Source organism: Mandrillus leucophaeus, unplaced genomic scaffold, assembly GCF_000951045.1.
Source record: "Mandrillus leucophaeus isolate KB7577 unplaced genomic scaffold, Mleu.le_1.0 Scaffold88, whole genome shotgun sequence".
Taxonomy (NCBI): domain Eukaryota; kingdom Metazoa; phylum Chordata; class Mammalia; order Primates; family Cercopithecidae; genus Mandrillus; species Mandrillus leucophaeus.
This window is the reverse complement of record NW_012109585.1, coordinates 3,212,509-3,219,229: the sequence shown is the minus strand read 5'-3', so window position 1 is coordinate 3,219,229 and position 6,721 is coordinate 3,212,509.

Here is a 6,721-nt window from a genome sequence, read left to right as displayed (position 1 = left end):
GCCCTGGGACCTCCGTGGAGGCGCCCGGCCGCATGCGGACCAAGCCGCAGCGGGTCCCAGCCTGGACCTGGCGCACTTTCTCTCCCTGGGCCCAGTTTCCCACCTGACTTGTGAGGGGCTGGCCCTACTTCCGTTTAGACAGGGGCTGGTGGTCGAGTTTTGAGATTGGACCTTTCTTCTTTCTGCTCAGCCTGCGGGAGGGAGCTGGTCTTGCGTGTTGGCAGGGAGAGTCCGCTGCCCAGAGCGTGGCAGCCAGGGAGGTTTGAGGACAGACCCCAGGGTTTCTGTGTTTGGGAGTAGGGGGTGCTAGGGAGGGGCAACCGCCCGACCTGCCCTGTTTGGGAGATTGCCTCCTTCTCTCTCCTCAGGGGCTGGGCTGGTGAGGAAAGGGCAGACCAACCCCTCAGGACAGACACTTCTGGGGCCCCTTGTCCAACCCCTATGCCTGCACATCCCCCAGCGGCCATCCTGCTCCGGGCCTGCGAACGGTGACGCCTCCACCTCCGTGGCCCCGCAGGCCTGTTCCTGGCTGGCTGCCACTGGGAGATGGGCTGGACGCAAGGGAACTGGGAGCCTGCCCTTTGCCCACCCTCAGGCCACAGAGCTCCCCAGCGTTGCCCCGTGGCCAGATAACCCTGTGCGCGAAGCCTCATGGGGGAAACCAGTTGGCCGAACCTATTCCTGGTACCCCGAAGTGCCCAGCCTGAGCCTGCTTGCTGCTGGGATTCTGGGATGGGACCACAGGGCAGGTCGAGCTGTGGCCTGACCCTCTCAGGGACGGCGGCGGACGGCCACGGGCTCCAGAGCGACCGTTTCGGGCGCAAGGTGCCGGGAGATGGCAGCGCGGCAGCCGGGCGTGAATGTTTCATGAGGTGCAGTCAGCAGCGGCGCCTCCCTGCCTGGTTCTCGCCGACAGCTGCTGCGGGAGAGGCCGCGACCCGCGCCACCTCGGCGTCCTGCTAGTCCGTGCCTCCAGGGCGGCTTGGCCTGGGAACGCAGAGGCCCACGACGCCCTCCCCAACCTCCGAAGTGGGAAGCTGGCCCGACCCAAGCTCACAGAGGCCTCGGCATTCAGGCCTTGCCAGGTGGCCCCTGAACCCTGTCGTGCTGTTCGGGGGACTCTATACCCTCCTCTCAACCCTCAACAGCAGGAATCCCTCTCCAGTGGTGTGTGCCGGGCTCTGTGCACCCGGGGTTGAGTCCCCGATGCCGGCACTAGCGGACCCTGGACGTGGAGAAAGTGCAGTCTGCCGACTTGGACCCTGTGCTGTGGGCATTTTAGCCCCCTACGTCCACTCCCCCCCATTGACTGCTGTATGTGTAAAATGGCTTGTTGGAGGGTCCAGCCCTAGAACTGCTAAGCCGAGAAGCTTCCAATCTTGTCTCTGGAATCTTCCTTCCACTCCAAGCACCAGGGGCATCTTTGGGCATAAATGCAACCGCTGGACCTTACTATGGAGGGCTGCACAGGCACTCCTGGGGTGGCTTTTACTCTGGCGTCTGTAGCAGGAAATCACACCTTCCCCCCTCGCTGCATGCCCCCTCCCTGCATGCTAGCAATTTTCCGAGTTTTGTTCTCATCTCCTATGAGATTTTCTGCATGCTCTTGTCCCCAGGCAGGGCCTATGGTGCCAAAAAATGCTGCCTCTGGCACCTGATGGCCTGAGCCTGAATCTTGTCAGTGGCTTTTACTAGTTGTGTGAGTTTGGCAAATAATATAACCTCTCCTAGCCTCAGCTTCCCCATCTGTGAAATGTGAGAAAAAGAATTCCTGCTTCTTGGGAAATGGATGAGATAATGAAGGTGAGAGGCTTGGTCCTGAGTCCTGTGGACAGAGGGGCTGAATGCTAATGGTGATAGATGCCAGGTTGTTCTTTAAGAGAGTTTGCTCTTGTTTTTGTTTCCTTCTTTCTCCACGGTGGTCATGTTGGTTGAGTCTAGGAGGAACAGATCCCTTTTCTGATTTAGTTTATCTGCCCTCATCCCCTGCTTAGGTGCTAGGAAGTTTGGTCCAGGAAAGCTGGCCAGGCTGGTGAGTGGGGCACACCAGGGCCTGGAAGTCAGGAAGTTCTTAGTGAAACTTGGGGGGTACAAAACACACTTTTTATAATCTTATTTTCCCTTCTCTAGAAAGATTTTTTTTTTCAATTTCCCTTTAGTTTTGACATCTTGGGGAGCATATATTCCCACTGGCACAGTGGAATCGGGAATCAGAGAGAGAAGAGATTTGGGGCAGGATTCACCAGGAAGAGAAGTAGTAGTCACTGTTCCTGAATATCACTTTACTTTTCAGCTTCCAGGTGCCCCATCAAAGAAGGTCAGCAGAATTGGCTGAATTTTCTTTATGTTTCAGTCCAAACTACTGTGCTTCCTCTAATATAAATTTTTCTCCCTAGTGCAAAACGCTTTGATGAATTTGTTACATGGGTTCATGCTGAACATAATGAGCAAATGTCTGCAGCCACTATTATACAGAGGACCATAACAATTCTTCAGGCAGTGTTTTTTTTTTTGTTTTTTTTTTTTCCAAATCTTAATACCAAGTAAAACTAGGGGGAGTATTCTTTTCCTTCATAGCTCTTATTGCAACAGTATTGAAATTAAATATTTGTGTAATGATAGATTAAAACCTGTTGCCCCTACCAGTTGTAAGCTTCTTGAGAACAGGGCTGAGCGTCTCTTGGCAACAACTATAGGACCCTCCCCAGAGTGGGCAAGGGATTTAGTTATGCTGATTGACTGGGTACAGCTTACATGCCCACTCCTGCACCAATCACTTTGTGGGGGAAGAGTGGCTCAGGCCTTTGCTTGGCCAGGGTCAGAGGCTGCACCCTAGAGTCACCATGCTCCTCCAAGAGTCCTGGCATCTATTTGGAACAAGTTCTCTGAGTTGGTGGAGGGAAAGGGTTGGTTTCCAAAGAAGACTCTGCCCTGTGAAATTTCTCAGGGGGCTGCTGATGGTATGGGTAGCAAGTCCAGTCCAATGTGATGGGGAGGGATTGGCTCTGTTGGGAGAGTCTGAAGTCCATCAGAATTGTTCCTGCACTCATCTGTGGGGAGAGGTGAAGCACTGCCAGAAAGTCGGAGGGGAAGCTCGGAGTCTTGATTACCTGTAGGAATGGATCCACAGAGTAAGGAAGGGAATGTATTTGTGCTCCCTTTTTTATCTGTGAGAGGGAGGAAGTTTGAGGCTTTAAAAGTAGAGAGGACCCCCTAGGATCAGGTAAGATATTAATGTATTTGAGCATTATTCTATTGCATTGTGCAAGTGTTGGTAGTCAAAGCAAAATGAGAAGCTATTTGGGCATCTGAAGTATTGTTTTCATTGTAGTCCTCTCAGCATCTGCATGGAATACTGGACAGAACCCTGTCCTGAGACCCTCCTAGAATGGCCTCTCAGGTTGAAAAAAATGTAGAGAGCACCTGTTTTGTGCCTGTGATTGCAGAGATACAGAGATAGGTGGCTCCTGTTCATTTGGGTTGAGTCAAGGAGGCAGACACAGAAATCCATTACATAGTGGGAGCACAGTGTTGGAGAGAAATCTGCAGCCTGCTGTTGAAGTGTCTTGAGTGACACACAGAGGAGTTGGCTGTAACAGTTTTTCTACCACCTGGGGACCCCTCCCCAGGAAAATATAATGTGCAAAGGATCTGAAGTGAGATAAACTGTGGTATGCTTGATAATAAAGGAAGACAATGTGGCTTCATAATAGCACTGGAACAGATGAGAAGGCAGGGCAACAGATAGGGGAAGAGGAAGTTGGAGAATCAAGTGGGAACCAGATCCCACAGGGCTCCATAATCTTTGATAGGAGGGTGGGATGTTATCCTGAAAGCAAAGAGGAGCAGATGAAGGGTTTGAACAGTGAGAGACCTGGCCAGATGTGTATCTTAAAAGCCCACTCTGCCTGGAGAGAGGAGGATGGATTTGAGGTGAGATGGAAGCATATTATTGCAACATCATTTGCTGAGCTGCCCAGCTTCTCTATCTATCCCTTCATTTCTCCATCAATCCATAAGCCTTTGTCCACTCATCTGCCATGAATGCAGGAGGCCACAGCTTGGCATGGGAAATGTGAAGGTGAGACATTATGGCCCCTGCCTTTCTGGAGCTGCCCCTCGAAGACCTCAGTTTACCCATCTGTAGGCCTAGTGAGTCTCATGATCACAAGCTCTGCAGCCAGTGCCTTGGTCTCCCTCCAGATGTCTCCCTCCTGCACAGGACACAGAGTGCTCAGGGCCTGAAGGGGCACAGCCACTATCACAGATAGACAATTCGGGGAGCCAGTACAGTGAACAACCCTGTCGGAAGCTTTTAAAGTAATTGCCCCTGCCTGCACTGGCTGACTGGCTGATGGCAGCCTATTAGCCCTGAGTTGGAAATTCTGAATTGTTTCATGATAATTGAACACAGGATTGGAGGCTGGGAGGGAGTGGTCCATGAAATATTTATGTTTCCTCAGTGTTGTGGGCTGCTACCCTTTAGCCCGGGAACCCTGGAAGTACGGGGCTGGTGGCTTCACAGTGACTGCCATTGTTCCTGGGGGTCCTTGGGTCACCTCCCTGTGGGGAGATAGGAGTGCATTTTGTGCAGTTGTAAGGGTGGTTGGGGGCCAGCACTGCTATAGCCTCATTCCATGCTGTGCACCCTGGCACTCCAGTCTCACTCTAGTACTAGAGAGGGAACAGAACCTGGGGACTTGTGATGCTCTATGTTTATTCCTGGCCCCAATTCTCCCTGTACTCAAGGCTCCCAGGAGTCAGCCTGGGTGCGAGCGTCAGTTCTGCCCCCTTAGCATTGTGAGCCTTGTTTTCTTAGCCATTCAGTGAGGGATGCAGAGTTCTTGCCTCGCAGGGTTGTGAGGGACAGAGATGCCCATATGCGGAGGGCTTGGCCCTCAGCCACAGCTCACGAGACCATCCCAAGCAGCCCTTGGTAGATCTTAGGGTCAGGCCAGGGCTGGCTATGGGAGCCCCTACGGGATCCCCGGGGCTTTGTGGTCTCTTTTCCTCAGCAGATGCTTTGTAGTAGTCTGTGTTTTTCCCTTCTCTGCAAATCCTAAATAAATATTCATGCTAGGAGGGTCTGTGCCAGCCTGGCAGGCATTTCTGGTGGGTGGGGTGCCCTAGAGTCTTGGTAAGGAACCCCATATGCCCACCAGCCTAGGCCTTTGCTCATTAGATTGAGGCTCCGCCATGGCAGAGGAAACTGGTGGGTGGTTCCTGCCTGGCTGCCTGACCTCGGAAGCTGCTCAGGGGCAGCAGGAGAAGGACCCTTGCTGTCTGAGCTCTTGGCTTGCCAGCCTACCAGACAGCCCAGTGAGGGGCCCACTTTTCTTACCTTGGAGGGTGGTATTTATTCATCTTGCAGATGAGGAAAATGGAGGCAATACTTCAGTCGTTCATTCAACAGGCAATTATTAAGTACCCACTCTATGTGCTGGCATTGGGTGGGGTGCTGGGGACTCAGGAGTGATGGACAATGCTGATGCAATCCCTCACAGGGGATCAGATCCAAAGATGAATGCATCTTTAGAAGTGGTGCCGGTTTGGAGCCATGGGAGCACAGAACAAGGAGAGCAAAACTAACCTGGTGGTCAGGGCAGACTTCCTGGAGGAAGTGACCTACTGGCTGAGCACTGAGGGTAGCAGGGGTTTACCCTGAAGCTGGGATGGGGGCAGGGCCATGACAAAGCTAGTGAAGGGCAGGTGCATCTGGATGTTCTTATCTACCTGGGGCTAGGTGCACAACACCCTGTGTGCCCTCCTGCCCCTGCTACCATGAGGAGCCTAAAGAGGCACCAAGAAGGGTTTCCATGGCTCCAAGGTGCTGGGTTCCTTGCTGATCGTCCTCTCTGGGCTTTATTTTCTCACCTAAAAAATTAGAAGTGAGGTTAGTTCTAGCAACAGGGCACATTTTTCAGATGAAACTTTACTAAGACCCCTAAACAGAGGAATGAAGTGATGCCCTGGTTGCTGTCTGCTCTCCCCTGTAGCCCCTTCGGATGCAACAGATACCCCCGAGGAGCTCCAGAGCTCCCTAGGCCATAGTTTGCAAACTGTAGGAGCCCCTTTAGAGGCTTTCCAGCCCAGCCTCCAAGGGTCCTGGACCCTGGGGATAGCCAAGGCAGCCTCCCTCTTTATCCCTCAGGGACCTGTTTCTTGTTCCTTTTAAATGTCCTGTTAGCCGTTTGTGATTGAAGTCAGCAGGCATCTATTGAATACCTACTGGATGCATGCAGAGGGGCTAACACTTTCTGAGCACCAGCTCTGTGCTAGGTCTGAAGTGGGCTCATTGTATCAGGCTATTTCCCCATCACAACTGGCTGCCAGCTTATTTTACACGAGGAACTCAAATTGGTTGAGGCTCGCTGACATGGCTAAAGCCCCAAATAACAGTAATAATAACACCAGCTCGCATGGATTAGGCCCCCAGGTGTGTGTCAGGTCTTTGCAAACATCTTCCTGTACATTAGCTCCTTTAGTTCTCAAAGCGAATCTGTAGAGCAGGGACTGTTTCCATCTTCAAGGATCAAAGAAGTCAAGTTGCAGGGAGGTGAAAGTGCTGCCTGGTGTCTGGGTTGTGTCTGGGGCTGCTCCCTCCCTCCTGCCCTTTGCCGGGGAATCTGAGGCAGCTGCAGCCACGGCCTCCAGGACAGTGGGCTCCCCTCTGTGTTCCTACTGTATATGCAGGGAAACTGAGGCCCAGAGACTCACTCTC